We start from the raw sequence: 17002 nt of genomic DNA, 5'->3' as shown, positions 1-17002 counted from the left end.
AGCAACCGAACGTTTTCGTTCCCTTCTCATTATGGCTAAGTACAGGGAATAATAGAAACATGTTTCTTTTCTTTCTATAATAGTTCAATTTTGTTTCATTGACAACGACAGTTCACTTTACTGTATAGTCTCGGACCCGACGCCGACCCTGTGTTTGAATACCAGCTGGGCTTGTCCGCCGCCGACAAAAAAAATATGCTGAGGTTGTCGAAGCATTCGACACGTACTTCCGTCCTGCAACGAATGTCGTCCACGAGCGGGCGCAATTCGAATACCTCATCCAACGACCAGGACAAAATCGAGAGGAATTTGTCCACGATCTATACAAGGAAGCCGAATTCTTTTCTAAGGACTCGCAGACTCCATTGCAGCCATTCACACATTATAGGGTACCTCACTTCAAACTCTCCAACTACGGTCTCTTCGCTGCATACGTTCACTTCACTTCCAAACAAAACAAATAATATTAGATATAAATGGAATGCACCAAATTTTCGGGCCTGGCCTATCTTCAGGGTGAAAAAAAACCCCATTCAACTGCCGAATTCTGTGGCTTTGGCGAAGAGAAAGAAAACCAGATCAGGGACCGTGTTGTGGCGCACATGAGCAAGAAACGCGTCAGCCGTGAGATCCAGATGAAGGAGGCGTCCGAACAGACCCTTGCCAAGGCACTCGCGCATGCCCGGCAAGCGGAGAAAGTTGAGGACCAGGCTACAGCTCAGGGTCGCTCTGCAGCTGCTTCGTACGTATCGAAGCCAGTGACCTCATCAGCGGTCTCTCACCGCCCTGGGGACTCGGGACGCAAGGAACCCACACAGCAGCAGCCCAACAGTGGCGCCCGGGGAGTGCTGGAACTGTGGCCGAGCTCATGCTCAGGGTAAGTGCCCAGTTCGCGGCAAGTCGTGTAATGCGTGCGGCAAGCGAAATCACTTCGCACAAGTGTGTCGGTCCAAACGTCAGGTATCCGATGTCTCCGAGTCTGCACCAGTGCGTGACAGTGACAGTAAAACTGTATTCATCGGTTCTGCTGAGTCGTGTGGGCCTACTTCACCGTGGTTTGCTGATGTGCGAGTTGGAAACCGCCCTGTTCTATTCAAGTTGGACACCGGCGCGGATGTTACAACGATGTCATTGACGGCTTTCAAACAACTGTCGCCAACACCTAGCCTTTCTGCCTCCACCATTCAGCTACGTGGCCCTGTTGATCACCTCTTACCTGTTCATGGCGTTTTCACAGCACACTGCTCACATCGCCACAGATCCACAGACATTCCTGTGTATGTCCTGGGAGGAGCTACCACTTGCCTCCTTAGTCGGTCAGCATGCTCTGATCTCGGTTTGATCCAGCGCCTGGGATCTGTGTACAGCAAACCTGAGTTGGTACAGTGTATGAAGGGCCCAGCTGTAAACATCCAGCTGAAGCCTGAAGCCACACCTTACCACTGCATGACTCCCCGAAGAGTGCCTCACCACCTCTACTCAAAAGTGCGCGACGAACTGGCACCCATGGAAGAAGGTGACATTATCGCAAAGGTGGATGAGCCGACTGATTGGTGTTTACCAATAGTTCCAGTGTTAAAGCCCAATGGGAAAGTGCGCATCTGCGTTGATTTGAAGCGCCTCAACGCATGCGTGAAACGAGAAACTTGTTCAGCTGCCAACACTGGATGACGCGCTTTCCTCGCTGCCTGATGCCACGGTGTTCTCAACACTAGACGCAGCTAATGGGTTTTGACAACTGCCGCTCGCGCCACACGCTGCGCACTTGACGACATTCATCACACCGGTTGGCCGGTATTGCTTCAAACGGCTGCCATTCGGCATTACTTTGGCACCAGAGATTTTTCAGAAGCGCATCACCAACCTCCTGGATCAGCTCCCTGGTGTCACCGTGTATATGGATGACATCATCGTCTCTGGACGCACCGTTGAGGAGCATGATCGAAACCTGGAGGCTGTTTTCGACATCCTCAAGAAAGCCAACGTGACCGTCTATGAGTCCAAGTGTCACTGTAGGAAGAGTGAAGTGAAGTTTCTGTCTCCAAGGATGGTCTGCGGCCGAATCCACGGAGAGTGTCTGCTGTTACTGACCTCAAGCCACCCAAGAATGTCACGGAGCTGCGACGGCTTCTTGGTATGTTCAACTTCATGTCACGGTTCATCCCGAATCTGTTAGAAGTCAGTGCTCCCCTTCGTCTTCTGCTGGCCAACAACGCAGTCTGGAAATGGTCTGCAATGCAACAAGCAGCCCTGGATCGGCTGAAACTGCTCGCTACCGACACCCCCTGCCTGTCATTCTTTGATGCGAGACGGCAGACAGTCATCAGTGCAGATGAAAGTAGCTATGGTCTCGGCGCTGTTTTGCTGCAGAACCACGACGGCAGTCTCCGTCCAGTTGCGTACGACGTCGAGTGAGCAGCAGTATGCGCGAATTGAAAAGGAGTGCCTCGCCGTGGTTTGGGCCTGTGAACGGTTCCATGGCTTTGTGTACGGCGACCCGTCATTGACGGTCCATACTGACCACAAGCCATTGATACCTCTGATCAACAAGCGCGACTTGAACCGTGTACCACTGCGCTGCCAGCGACTGCTCATGCGTCTTTTGAAGTACAACCCCGCAGCTGTGTATATTCCCGGAAAGCAGCTTGTTGTAGCGGACGCCCTATCACGCGCTCCGGACGCGTCGGTCGACACGCCAACGTTTCAGCTGGCGGAAGAGATCTCTCTTCACATATCAACGGTCACCAGTGAAATCGTCTCGGCACGCAAAGCGGAAGAGCTTGCGGCTAACACTGCAGCAGATACCGTCTTGCAGCAAGTCCTGCAGTACACGAAGTCTGGGTGGCCCGACTCAGCCCATCTTGTAGAGGATGCAGTCCACCCTTTCTTTCACGAACGTGCCCTACTGTCATGCAGCAATGGCGTCCTGTATCAAGGCACCAGGATCGTCATGCCACCCAAGCAGCGTGCCTTGGTCCTTGCCACCACTCTACTCGAAAGCCACCAGGGTGCCACGAAGTGTAAGGCATTAGCGCGAAACTCAGTGTGGTGGCCAGGCCTTGCCAAAGAAGTATACGCACTGGTCGTAGCATGTCCCTTCTGCTGTAAGCACCGCCTCCAGCACAGCGAGCCACTTCAGCCGGTTCCGCGCCCTCAGCTCCCATGGCACACCACTGGCTGCGATCTGATGGAGCATACTTGGTCCGCGTCAGCGATATTGTCGCCTATCTTTCGACAATTTGAACTTAGACTTTGGACAAACAATGAGTGCACTTGAGACAATAAAACTTGGTATGATGGAAGGTAAGGTACAGAATGACAACTGGCCATGAGGAATTTATTGTCCAAGGAAGGGTTCATACTTTTTTTGGTCCTCCTCGTCGCTGCTCTCGGCGCTGGTGACAAAATAAATAATTTTTGTTCAGGATCGATACTCTCGCTGTCGCAAGCTCATCTCTCTTCCTCTCCGCTGCCTGTCTAGTTTCTAAAGGGAAGTCGACCGTGACGATCGCCTTCTCTATAGGACTTCGCGTGGATTGCCTGCGTGGTTTAAATCAGTCGCCGTTCTTTGCAAGATTTATTTTGAACGACGATGACTCGTACAGTACTTGCAAATCTCCACGATTCGCTGGATACTCTGAGCGTTGAGCTGGAGGTGAGGGAACTGCGATCTCAACTTGGCGAGTGATCCCTGATGTGAGTGATCTCGGCCGTTTTGTAAAATCCCGGGAACTGATTCCGAGTAGCCGATTATTTTCTGGTATGTCGCGCTGATTTTGCCTGCTCAGTGTGACAAGATAATCTATTTTGATGCAGTGCTGTATCAATCATAATCACCAACCTGTCGCTCCCGAAATCTAGCTAGACGTTTCAGGTACTCGTAAACTAACCAACTAACCAGAATTGGGATAAAATGGGCTGCCAAGTGAGCATTGGCGACATAATAACAAAGCTGAAAGATAAGCGACAATATTGCTGACGCGGACCAAGTAATAGTAAAGTGTACCTGGTGGTAGTTGACTACTTCTGGCGATTTCTCGACGTCATCCCGCTGCGTTCCACGACGTCTGCCAGCATTGTCTCCAAGCTGCATGGTCTCTTCGCCACCCATGGCATCCCAGCATGCCTGGTGAGTGACAATGGTCCCCAGTTTGCAAGTGCGGACTTCCGTAGCTTTGCCTACTTGTACGACTTCAGTCACCGAACCTCCCGTCCTCGCTACCCCCAATCGAACGGCGAAGGAGAACGAGCTGTCCGAACTGCTAAGGAGCTTCTCAAGAAGAACCTGAGTCTGCCTGATGCTCTCCTAGCGTATCGCAACACGCCACTAGCCAACGGCTTTGCGCAAGCTCAGCTTTTGTACGGTCGACGTATCCGCACGACCGTCATGACGTCTTCAGAGCAGCTTCACCCAGAATGGCCCGACATCACCGCTCTCCTGACCACTGAGCACACCCTGCAGGAGAAGCAGAAAGAGGTTTACGACAGCCGCCATGCTGCCCGACCTCTGCCGCCATTAGGGTCCGGTGGCAAGGTGTGTATCCCAGACTTGAAGAAGGAAGGGAAAGTAGTGGAACGCCTGTCAAACCGTTCGTACAATGTGGAGACAAACACCGGCACTGTTCATCGCAACCGCCGACACGTCATCAAGTAACCCTTGGACGACACTGCAGTTGTTGTTGATGTTGAGCCAAACACCGCTGACCAGCCAGCAGCACCACGTCGTTCGGAACGGGCAACTCGAGGTGTCCCAGGAAACAGTCTCGAGGTGTCCCAGCAAACTGTCCCACAGTACCGTACCATCAAAGACAGCTGGCCACAATATTCAAATAGGGGTTTCAAATGCAAGATCATAACGTGAAGCAACTTGGAAGAATGAGTATGTATGCGAAGTGTACCGGGATAATGCATGCAGGACGATAGTGCGGGTTCGAATCCTAGGTCATATTATCTTGAAAAAACACTTCAGTATTTACACAATTGGGTGAACTCACCCATTCCACAATTCTCTGCAAATCTGAACCATTCCATTATAATACAACGTTCCGGCACTTGGCCATCGTCAGGTAATAACAATGAATACCGTGGAAGCCACACAAGAGCAGTATATATACGCAGAGTATAGCGCCAAAAAAAGATGCGAATTATGTCACCTAGTATCCAGAAGAGGGGGGGGGGGACAGAGAGAGAGAGAAGTCGCAACTAGCACATCACGGAGAAGAAGCAGCAGAAGGTAGCGAGCCATTGCACTGTGCTCTGTGACGTGAGCGCGAGTGTCATGGCGTTACGCAGAGTGTAGCGCCAAAAAAAAAGGGATGCGAGTTATGTCACCTCTATGCCAGTCTCAGCCGGTGCTTGTGTTAACTGTTAATAACCAAGCAACTAAAACTGAATCACTATCATTACCTGGGCTACCATCTGCACTTGCCTCTTTTTGACTTTTTGACCACACTGCTTCATCACACTTGACATACTTTGACTTTTTCTGCGACTCGGCGACCCGCCATCGGGGGCAAGTCGTCACTCTACACCTGTTTCCTATCACCCTGTCTCCCTGCTTCACACCTGACTCATACTCACAGTCGACTAGTCACAGCTTGCTACTGCCCAGCGCGCTGCCATCGGTGCGGGTGGCAAACCTCTCTCCCCCCCCCCCCTCTGCATAGAGGTGACATAACTCGCATCCCCTATTTTGGCGCTACACTCTACGTAACACCATGGCACGCGCGCTCCCTTCACAGAGAACAGTGCAATGGCGCGCTACCTTCTGCTGCTTCTTCTCCGTGATGTGCTAGTTGCACCTTCTCTCTCTCTGTCCCCCCTTCTGCATACTAGGTGACATAATTTGCATCTTTTTTTGGCGCTATACTCTGCGTATATATGTTGGACTCAGTAGAGCGTCCAGCCCCTATACGATGTCCAACCCCTATATAGAGTTCATTGGTCCAAAATCCACTGTACAGAGTCCAAACTTGGAATCAACTGTGAGCTCAAAGTTTAGATGGACATCACTCCCTGTATAGAGTCCAGCCAATTGGCTTCACCCATTGGTCCATTGGTCCAAAATCAACTGTATGGAGTCCAAACTTTGAAATCAACTATAAGGAGTCTTTATGTGGACAACACTCCCTGTATAAAGTCCAGCCAATTAGGCATCCCCTATCCAGAGTTCGAAATTAGACACAGAATCTGCTGTAAGCAGTGAATATTAACCAGAAAACGGCCTCTCCCTTTAATCCTTTACATCATTCACTTCTCAAGATAAAAGTAAGTATTGAGGCGCCACTGCAGCCACTTCATCACATGAAAAACCCTACAAACACAATCCTGAAATCAAGTGGTCTCTTCGCAGACGCTGCAAATTACAATATCTCAATCATGTAGTGTTGCCAAATTATTGCGCACGCACACACACTACTTGTTGCTCACTGCCAAAACTGGTCACGTGAGTCCCCCCGGGAGAGGGGAGAGAGACTCAAAAGGAATCTTAGAAAAGATGACTCAATTGGTTATTGAACCGCCCAATGGCCGACACCCCCTGAAATCCCCAAAACTCTGGGTGGACTTGAAAATGATCCCACTTATGGGCTCACCACACCTCAGTAAGTGGGTGAGGACAAGGTGCAGAAAAAGGATTGACGGCATCAGGTATCCGTCCCGGGATCCAACTGCAGTTACCCCTGCCCCCAGTGAAGGTAATATTTGCTACTAGTGTGAGTGGCTAAATCAGAGTGGATCTGATAAAAGCTTCACTAGCACCATTGATTACACAAGAGTTAATCTAGCCAGAAGCAGTCCATGGTTAACAGGTATGTATACTTCCAATAGAAAGTATATGAACCCTGGAACAAACAAAGGTGGCAGGTACAACATTACACCTTCAAACAGCCGAGCCTGTTGGCAACAGACCCAACACAATCAGGCATAAGTGTACCTACCAGCCGAACTAGCTGGCACACACATGCACACACCCACACAACGCCAAGAAAATACCTAGAAAAAAACCAAGAATCGAAAGAGAATAATGGAGAGCCAAGGATTAATTATTTGTTTTCAAATTATTCGCACACACACACACACACACACACACACACACACACACACACACACACACACACACACACACACACACACACACACACGCACACACACACACACACAAACTTATACAACGCCAAGAAAAGAGTAGAGACACAATACACACGCAACTCCAACAGCCATGCAAACGTCCACCCATTTACACGTAAAGTCAAGAGGGATAACAAATAATTACACGAAACGAATGCATACTTGGGCGGATGCACGCACGTTTACATACATGTAGTAGTGTACGAGAGTAACATAGTGCAGTAGTCAGCATAATACTAGCACATGCTGAGAGGGCAATAGCAAGCTTCACCATTGCTCATGGCCATGCAAATGTTCAGCAGCACTCAGCTCCGCAAGCTTCTGAAGATCAGCACACCTGCAACAAATAGACAGGACAAGGATACTCTTATTACCATAATGATGCATGGGAGCACACAACTACCAAGTTCTCAACGAATGTGATGCTCAATGAAAATCCATCCACTCAATGACCTGTGAACAGGTGACGGTGGGGACAATAATATATTAGTAATACGAGGAATAAGATCGTTTGTGCACACTCAAAACGCACAGACACACCATCATACATATAGTGTACACAGTGTTTCACTTCACTGCAACTAAATTGAAATGAGATGATTTTTTAAAACAATCTGTACAGCGTTGTCGTCAGTCAGTCTTCCCCAAGATGGAAATGCAATGATATGTTGTCACGAGGCAGTTTCACTGACACAATGTCATGTTTGTGACATCAAAACGGTTACTTCATGGAATACGAGTACTTTGAAGTACATGTATTGGCTTGAGAAGCTTTTTCTTGTCATCGGCATACAAGAAATCCTCCTCCTACTACTACTACTAGTACACTGGCACTGCGGTTGTGGATCCAATTGCATTTGACATCATACTAGAGCCTAGTAGTAGAGGAAGAGTGTCGTGGAGTTCACATAATTATCACAGGGATAAAAATACATTTCTCATGAAATAAAATTATTGATGATAGCTAGACGATCGTATACGATTGATGCAAAGGCAGTTCTTGCAGTCCTTGAGGACTATTACGAAGTGGTTGATTACTTTTAGGGCATTCATTTAAGCAACAACAAACAAACGCGATACGATCCTTGAAAATGGAAAAATTCAAGCATAACAACAGAATAGCAGACCAATCGAAACGGGTAAAAGCTTCCTTACCTCAGTCATCGTCCTGCCATGTAGTTGGACAGCCTTTTGACACGGTGGTACAGGCAGCTCTTGTCCAGTCAAACACGGTATCCTTGTGGCGTCCAACTTAAGAGAGTGTCAGTGTATCTGACTCGTCAGATTGGAACTGTGCTGAACGTTTCTCGTTCTCCACTTTCTGCTTTCATCCCTCGCTCTGATGAAACCGTTCAAACGCCTTACTGGCAACAATGGCCAGCCAAACAGGGGATCCTTGTGGCGTCGAACGAAAGAGAGTGTCAGTGTACCTGACTCGTCAGATTTGAACTGTGCTGAACTTTTCTCGTTCTGCAATTTCTGTTTTCACCCCGCACACTGATGAAACGTCTTCAGAGAACCACAAGACGCTTGCTTTCCGATTTGATTTTGAACGTTTCCTTATCCTCCTTGGTTACCTCGAGACAGATTACTGTCAGCAACTGCACAGCAGAACTGGCAGCCATGGCTGAAGTGAAGAAAGGAATGCGCTGCCACGAGGCAAGCAAAACTGAAAAGGTGTTTCTTCTCTTTCGGGCACAACACACAGGACGGCGTGACTGGATGAACTGGACTCCTGGACCGTGAATAGGGGACTTGTAGAAAAAGTGTACTCCTTATAGGGGATTGCGCGGCAGGATGAAGCTGATCAAAACTAAGTGGACTCCTGGACTCTGTATAGTGGATTTTGGACCAATGGACTCTATATAAGGTGCTGGACATCATAAAGTGCATGGACTCTATACTGAGTCCTACATATATACTGCTCTTGTGTGGCTTCCACGGTATTCATTGTTATTACCTGACGATGGCCAAGTGCCGAAACGTTGTATTATAATGGAATGGTTCAGATTTGCAGAGAATTGTGGAATGTGTAAGTTCACCCAATTGTGTAAATACTATGAAACTGCAGGCAGCCTCAAAACTTCTTCTCAAAAATAAATACGTCAGTTGGAGAAATGAAAAAATACATAACATCTCTACGTTTTTTCGCCTAGGTCAAGGTGGTAGACGGTGTCGTATTACCCTCGAATGCAAAGAGAAAGTTTATATAACCCAATAAATTCTGCAATTACTTTTTCGGAACTCATATTCAAACCGATTGAAATGTTTTTGCATTACAATGATGTAACCAATCAATGGAAAAAAAACATTTCCAACAGTTCTAATAACATGCATGATGAACTAGGCATAAAAGCATACCGTAGGGCCCTGAGCTTCCAAGCTCTCTATTATTAATTCTTTTTTTAAACGGGTCCAAGGAACCCGCCTTCCCCCCCCCCCCCCCCAGGGTCGCTGACCTGCTTGAACCGGCACTGGAGCTGACACTGCTCAAAGTCCATAACCAACTTAATTGAAGACCAAACCTTCTCAGATGCTAAGTACAGTAAATCCTGGTACTAAAGATCACCGTGACTAGCGACCAGCCTGGTACTAAAGACCACCGTGACTAGCGACCAGCCTGGTACTAAAGACCACCGTGACTAGCGACCAGCCTGGTACTAAAGATCACCGTGACTAGCGACCAGCCTGGTACTAAAGATCAACGCGACTAGCGACCAGTCTGGTACTAAAGACCACCGTGACTAGCGACCAGCCTGGTACTAAAGACCACTTCGCCAGGCAGGGAAGGTCTCACATTCATACATGGTTGGGTGGTGCAAACCTGTAGCTTAGGACCACCTGCCACTAAAGACCACTTTCTCTGGCCCCAAGGGGTGGTCGTTAGCCACAGGTTTCACTGTAGAAGGCATCAATTCCCAATTAATTTTTCATCGATAAGGATGTGGAACTCTCTATGCCAGTGCCTGTGTTGTCTTTACTAACTAAATGTATGTATGTGTTTGTGTTTCTCTGTGTGTGTGTGAGTGTGTGTGTGTGTGTGTGTGAGTGTGTGTGTGTGTGTATGTGTGTGTGTGTGTGTGTGTGTGTGCGCGCATGCGCGCGCTTGTGTGCATGTGTGCTCACGCACGTGCGCGCATATGCGTGTATGTGTGCATGTGTATGTATGTATGTGTATGTGTTTGTGTGTGTTTGTGTGTACATGGTTTGTATTCATTAATGATGTTACTTCCAGGATGATTGGACACCACTCCACTATGCAGCACAGGAAGGTCATGTGTCCGTACTAGAACATCTACTTAATGCTGGACACCCATTGGAAGCGAAAACTTCGGTAAGTCAGGATATCCCTGGTGCATGCTTGTTTGGGTAGGAGCAGAAAAGAAGGATTACCGTGCTTTCGCGATTAGACCCCTCTCTTGAATAGTGCTCTATGTTGAAGAGTGCCCCAGTCTCTAAGAGCACATGAAAAAATATGCAGCCCTCTATTGAAATGTGCCCTCCCCCCCCCCCCCCCTGCTTGTTACGAAGCACATGTGCACGTTTGGTGTTCCAGGCCATGTGATGAGAAATCATGGTCGTTCTGACGTAATGTCCTGACACTTCACGGACATACCATTTTTGCCGCAGAAGTCTTTGAAAGCCAACATTTTTTTTATTCTCGACCCAACGATTAAAGACTCCGGGAAGCTTTTGAACGAACACATTTTCTCTGGAAACCGCACAGAAACCTTGTTGCTCTCAACAGTCCACTTGTCAAAACTGGTGGCACGCACAGCGCGGAACTTCATGCCATGAGGTGGGCCATCGTGGCCACCTTTTCTCTTCCCGATCTTTAAGGACTAGAACTGATCTCGTCGAATGCGAAATCGGCATTCTTGCACATACTTCTTTTCCAACGATAAGTTGAATAACTCCACTAATAACTTGTAGGTCGATTTTCACAATTTTGAGCTTTCTGGAAGGCTCCATCCATAAGAAATACACTTCCTGTAGACATGACGAGCATCAACGTAAAAGTACAGTGAGCGAAGCAAGCGTACACGCCAGGGTCATGTTAAGGAGGTTTGGGACAGTTTAGGCAAAATTTCATAATCATGATATTTTGATGTGAACAGATTGCTTGGAGTCTAAGGTACCTTAGGTTTCAAATTCTGAAATAAAAAAGGGTGGTCCCCATATCCGTTTTGTCAACTTCAGTCACTTTTCCACCCTTAGTTTTTACGGACATTGCTGGGTGGTTGCACATTTTCTACTATAAGTATTATCTTTATAATCTCTTGCAGCATTGCATTGAAACTTTCGGAAATACAAACCGACTCGGTTTGAATTGTGAAGAAAGTAGGAAAATGTCATTGGGACTAAGCACACCACCGAAAATTGCAAAATGCAAAGCTGCGCTTTTCTTGAAAATGGAGAAAAGAAAGTAATTTCTCACATGATTTCCAACGTAATATTTCTATGAACATGGGTTTATGGGATCCTTTCATGGAAAGGAACAGGTTTGCCAAATAAAACACAGGGTGTCCCCATATTCGTTGAGACAATAAACACTACTGATAAATGTACGAAAAATGTCATATTTTGATAGTGTATGTTCAGGCATGCAAAGTGGCTCAATTTAATTTGTTAAAAAGGTAAAAACAACCCAGATAGTTCTGTCTTTTTTGGTAATGCCTCCTAGGCGATTTAAAAGCAAGTATCAACGTAGTTGAGAAGAAGTACCGACGACCCGGCCATTATGGAATCCAATGCACCACACCACCACATTGCGCTCTTGGCTGATCCAAACTCTGCACTCACATCACCATCACCACAGCGAGGACAATTCCGGTATATAGATTGAAACTGACAAAGACACTCCAGACAGCTGTTTCGCTCCTCCTGAGCACATCAGTGGAGGCATACGATGTTCAATGAATAAATAATAAGAATAGACTGATCTTTATAGGGCTAAATTGTCTGGAGGGTCATTGTCAATATCAATCTATAATATACCGGAATTGTCCTCGCTGTGGTGATGGTGTTGTGAGTACAGAGTTTGGATCGGCCAAAAGCGCAATGTGGTGGTGTGGTGAATTGGATTCTATAAGCAGGCGCGTAACGCCGTATCGCAAAAATCGCAAACAAAGCAGCTAGAGTTTGCCGCACTATGTTCGCAAAACGCCCAAATAAAAGCAGGGTAAAAAGTATCACAAAGTGCCCGCGTTAAACGTAACCTCGTTCATCAGTGTTTCGATGAGTGCACTGTACTTGTACAATCATGTACTGAATAGGTTCATCACATATGTTTTCTTCACGCTACACTGTATATCAGTCTTGAACAGGATTGTACATGCAGCCATTTTCGGCACCTTTGAAACCGTACAACAGCTGAGTGACCTGAGCGCCCGGGGGGGGGGGGGGGAGTGGGGGGGGGAGGGGGGGGGGGGAGGGGGGGGGGGTTAGCTGAGTGTGAAGCAAGGAGCAGCAAGTACCGGTGTTTTAATGCTCCATGGTGTGAAGTGACTACACTGTCCTGTTTTTGTTCCAACTTGCTGCTCCCTGCTATTTGAGGAAAAGAAGCCATGCTTGTTTGCAAGTCCAACTATCGCAGCCTCCAGAAAAGCCTTTTTAAGAAGCAGCCGATAGTACATGTACATGTAGTTCAAGATGAAAGGGAATGATGTACATGTACAACGTATACCATGGTATACAATGTAGTCTGCTGCATCAGACTCATTTCTGAGTGCAGTTTACCGCGAAACTTCAAAATAAAAGGAGCTGGCTGAGCAAAAATCCTTGGCTGCAAAAATTAAAATAGGATGAATTTTTTACCCTATGTCACGTCACATGACCTTCCAAAGCAGACTAAAAAGGGCTACGATACACCCCTGCATAAGTATCAACGTAATTGAAAAAAAAAGAAAATTGCCCCTATTGGGATTAGAACCCACAAACCTTGATTTGGGAAAGAAAAAAGAAAAAAAGGTCGCCAAAAGTGGTGTTCGAACCCACAAACCTTGATTTGGAAAAGAAAAAAAGAAAAAAAGGTTGCCGAAAGTGGGGTTCGAACTCACAACCCACGGCTGTTAGCTGCACTTGGATCGCGGCAACTTAGTTTTCTGCACGGGAACCATGAAAAATCAATGCATGCTCATGCATAACCAGTCAGCTGGCCTGCTCGCCCACGCATTTGACAAGTAACAATTCCATCAAATTTGAGATATCGCTTTCGTTCTAAGTCTCAAAATAGTTCTAAAGTCACCAAACCACGCTGGTAATCGATGGCTATTCAATGTTAACATCTTCAGGAATACTTCAGCCGTTTCCCGAGAGTTTGGGCATCGTTGCCGTTATTTTTCACGGTGTTCTTCTTCCTCCTGTCTGGAGCTGCAATTGCATCCTGGACTTATTTGAAAGGTATTTCGTGCGGGCTGTGGGGGGGTTCCAACAGGCATAAACTGACATTGCTATAGGATAACTGGTAACTTTCACCCTTCAAGGAGGTAGAGCAATGAGAATTTTTTTGTGGCGGTCGTCCAATTTTTGTGGCGGTCGTGGCTGTATTTGTGCACTTCCAAGGCTTTCATTCTGCCTGATAAGACTCTCTACTGTATGGGAATCGTTGTTTAGGCACATGTAGCTGTGTTATTTGGTAGATCTGCTGTTGTCAATCACTTGGGACACTTTGTGTAACCTATTTGTCTTTCGTTCGTGCCATCTATCAGTTTTGTAGGGTGCCTTGACCTGTATTTGTGAACTTCTCGAGTAAAGACCCTAATTCTTGACTGGAGTCACGTCTTGAATAGAATTTGCTGGGCGAACTCTTGTTCACGCAGTTGTCCTTATCGTAATAGTCAATATCTGCTTGCTGGACGGACTAGCGGCTAGAACAGGGATGACCAAATGGTCCAAGTGTGCACTAGTACACGATTATTGTTTCCATCATCGTGAAACTGCAGTCGTCTGCCTTTGGCACTGAGGACATGAGGAGAGTTGATTGTTACTTCTGCTCAGCAATGAAGCGATCATCAGCTCTCTTTGTTCTAATTATTGAGAGGACATACCGGCATCGCAATCAAGTAAAGATTAGCCAAACCTCGCCAATCTCCAAAGAGAGTCGAAGATATTTTCTCCAAATGCAAAGACGATCTTTGTGAGTTTGTGACTTGCATTTGCGTGCATACATGGGCAAGTCACGGACCACGGCGAGTGCACGGTTACCATGCCATCTCCAACCGACGCCATCTTTCTAAGTTGCCGCTTCTTGACAGCCGTGAACCTTCGGTCCTGTTTTTTGTTTTTGTTTTTTTGTTTGTTTGTTTTTTACATCGGAAGCTTAATAGTGCAGCTGCACAAGTATGAAGAGGCCAATGGGACCAAAAAAACAAAAAACCTCTTGGCCAAAATGAGGATAACTGTCGCGAACCTCCTCAATTGCGATGGAAATACTCATCGCAATACAATTCCCTCAAAGTTTATCGTAGAGCGCTGGGATTTTTGCAAAGACTTCTGGATGCCCGTAGCCTGATTTGGTCGTAGCACCTGGCTGGCTAGGGACGCGCAAAAATGGGCAAATCCCCATTTTACAAGCACATGATAAAGCTTGAGATATAGCCCCACTGTCGACGTCTGCACCCTGTGGTGTTTCGTCACGTACTGAGTATGATGCTGGTTACTGGTTCTGACATTGGGCGAGATGTGCTGTCCCAATTCCTTGCGAGATCACTTTGGGTGGTGGAGCACTGCATTTTAAGCTTCTAAAGCTGACGGCGTTCCACCGAGCCATGATGGTGATGGCAAACGAGAGCATGTTCTTCGCTTGCGGAGTCGTGAAGTGATACCTCCATTTTCAGTAGTGACGGTTAACGCTGTGTTAGACAAGTCGGAAGGGTTGCCTACCTGTGCTTTGAAGATACTCGATGGGTGATTTCAAGGGATGAACGATGTAATGATGGCGGATGCGCTAGTAAGCCCTACGGTGGTTTGTGTTCCCATATGGGTGTTGAATTACTCTGATGAGGCAGTGACTCTAGACTGGGCGATGCAGATTGGTCGGTTTGAACCAATATCTGAGGTCCTGAACATCGGGACCGAAGACACTGTGGCCGGTGGCCAGCGAGAAACCTCGGTTCAAATAGGTAAGACAGAGGATCCCCTCAAGGTCTTGAAGCAGTTGCGTATTGGCGCCAATGGTCCGGTAGCAGGCCCGCGTTGCAGGTTGGACGAGCTGGACTCGATCTTGGAGCCTGGTGGGTTAGACGAGCTGGACTCGATCCTGGAGCCCTGTGGGTTGGATGAGTTGGACTCGATCCTGGAGCCCTGTAGGTTGGACGAGCTGGACTCGATCCTGGAGCCTAGGTGTGTGGAGGAGCTGGACTTGATCCTGGAACACACGGGAACGCGGGGTGCTAGAGAGGGTCTTGGGACCGGTCTCGGACAAGACATCTCCTTGGAGAAGATGGGTTGCGCACAGACTTTTGTGCTTTGATACCATGCTGCGTTCGAATTGGACCTATCCGAGCTTGGTCGCACTTCGGTGCTTCAACATAAGATTGAGACACGTGATCGTGATTGCACAGGCTGCAAGGTGTATGCCATCATGGAATTCTCGTGAAACTGCTCTCGGGCTTGTTGACAATATGAAACATCAGAGGCTGGTGGAAGATTCTACTGGTCCTTGGTCATCGCCTATTGTACTTGTCGAAAGACAGCCAGTTTAACACAAATTAGTGTTGACTACAGGCAGCTTAGTGCTGTGACAGAGCGGGACCTGTATCCCCTCCTGCAAATTGAAGAGACGCTTGGCGCTCTGTAAGATGCAAACATGTTGCACCCTAGACCTGTGTTCAGGTTGTTACTATGCCTTTGGCAGTTGCAGACAAGGAGAAGACTGTCTTCTCTAATCATAATAATAATAGTTACAGTTCGCATGTCACTCATGGAAGGATCCATGGGCTTAACGCATCTGTCAACAAAACCCAGACAGAAGAGCCTGTCTTCTCTAGGCCCGGTGGCAATTATCAGTTTTTGTAATGCCATTCGGAATGTGCAATGAGCTCAGCTCATTTCAACGGCTCATGAGTTTACTGCTCAGGGACCATTGCGGCGTATCTAGTGTATCTAGAATTTTCTAGTGTATCTAGAATGAAATCACTGTTTCAGCGTTCATTGATGACCATCTGGAATGTTGCGATGCTGTGTTCAGCGAGTTGGTTGCGAAACCATACTGTACTACCACAAAACTGTGCTACAGTGTGTGTGGATTACGTCTGTCCTTGTTGGCAGCAATGAACCTACCGTGGAAGTATTGGCGAGGTCGCCAAGGTCTTTTGTAATCGATGGTGTGTGGGTGCAACTGATTCGTTGGATACCACCAAGTCTATGAAATGGCTCTTGGAGCTATGCAGCAGTTTGTACTGAACCCGATACCTACGTGGTAGAGGGGTGTGTCTACCACACGTTATGGCCTATGGTCTACCTCCATCTGGGATGGCACGAAATGGCGAACCGTCATACGTACACGCTCTGAGTGAGTGATTGGCAAACGTGCATTCAGCTGTATGCGACAAGCTCTGTGCTGTTCATCAACACCAGGCTCATCTCTACGATAGTGGAGCAGTACCAGTTTCAGCTGAAGTAGGAATTTTTTGGATCGAAATGTCCCTCCAGTGGAGCCACATTTCATACTCTATGCCCGTACCTGTTGCGGTACAGAACCAGTTGTCTTGGCCAACGAGAGCTAGGCGGTTACCGTCACGACTCGCTGACTTTAATGATGTTTGAGATCACGGGGACGTGATTCTTGAGAGGCCGGGGAATTGTCATGATCCGGTTTAGGCTCATCGTGAAAAAGACCACACATTGAGTTCAGCAGCCAAAAGCTGGGCTC

The 17002-nt window shown here is 47.4% G+C and overlaps 1 long non-coding RNA gene across 2 annotated transcripts in view; it reads left to right on the top strand.

The window, feature by feature from the left end:
* The first annotated feature begins 10392 nt into the window (after positions 1-10392).
* The window catches only part of LOC135829386 (uncharacterized), an 88165-nt gene continuing 81555 nt past the window's right edge, over positions 10393-17002 (top strand). For both annotated transcript variants that reach the window (XR_010555807.1, XR_010555806.1), the window contains exon 1: positions 10393-10462. This is a non-coding gene — a long non-coding RNA (uncharacterized LOC135829386). The remainder of the gene's footprint in view (positions 10463-17002) is intronic.

This window comes from Sycon ciliatum, chromosome 13 (assembly GCF_964019385.1).
Source record: "Sycon ciliatum chromosome 13, ocSycCili1.1, whole genome shotgun sequence".
In the NCBI taxonomy this organism is placed as follows: Eukaryota; Metazoa; Porifera; class Calcarea; order Leucosolenida; family Sycettidae; genus Sycon; species Sycon ciliatum.
Note: the sequence above shows the minus strand (reverse complement) of the source record. Positions and strands in the feature narration are given on the sequence as shown.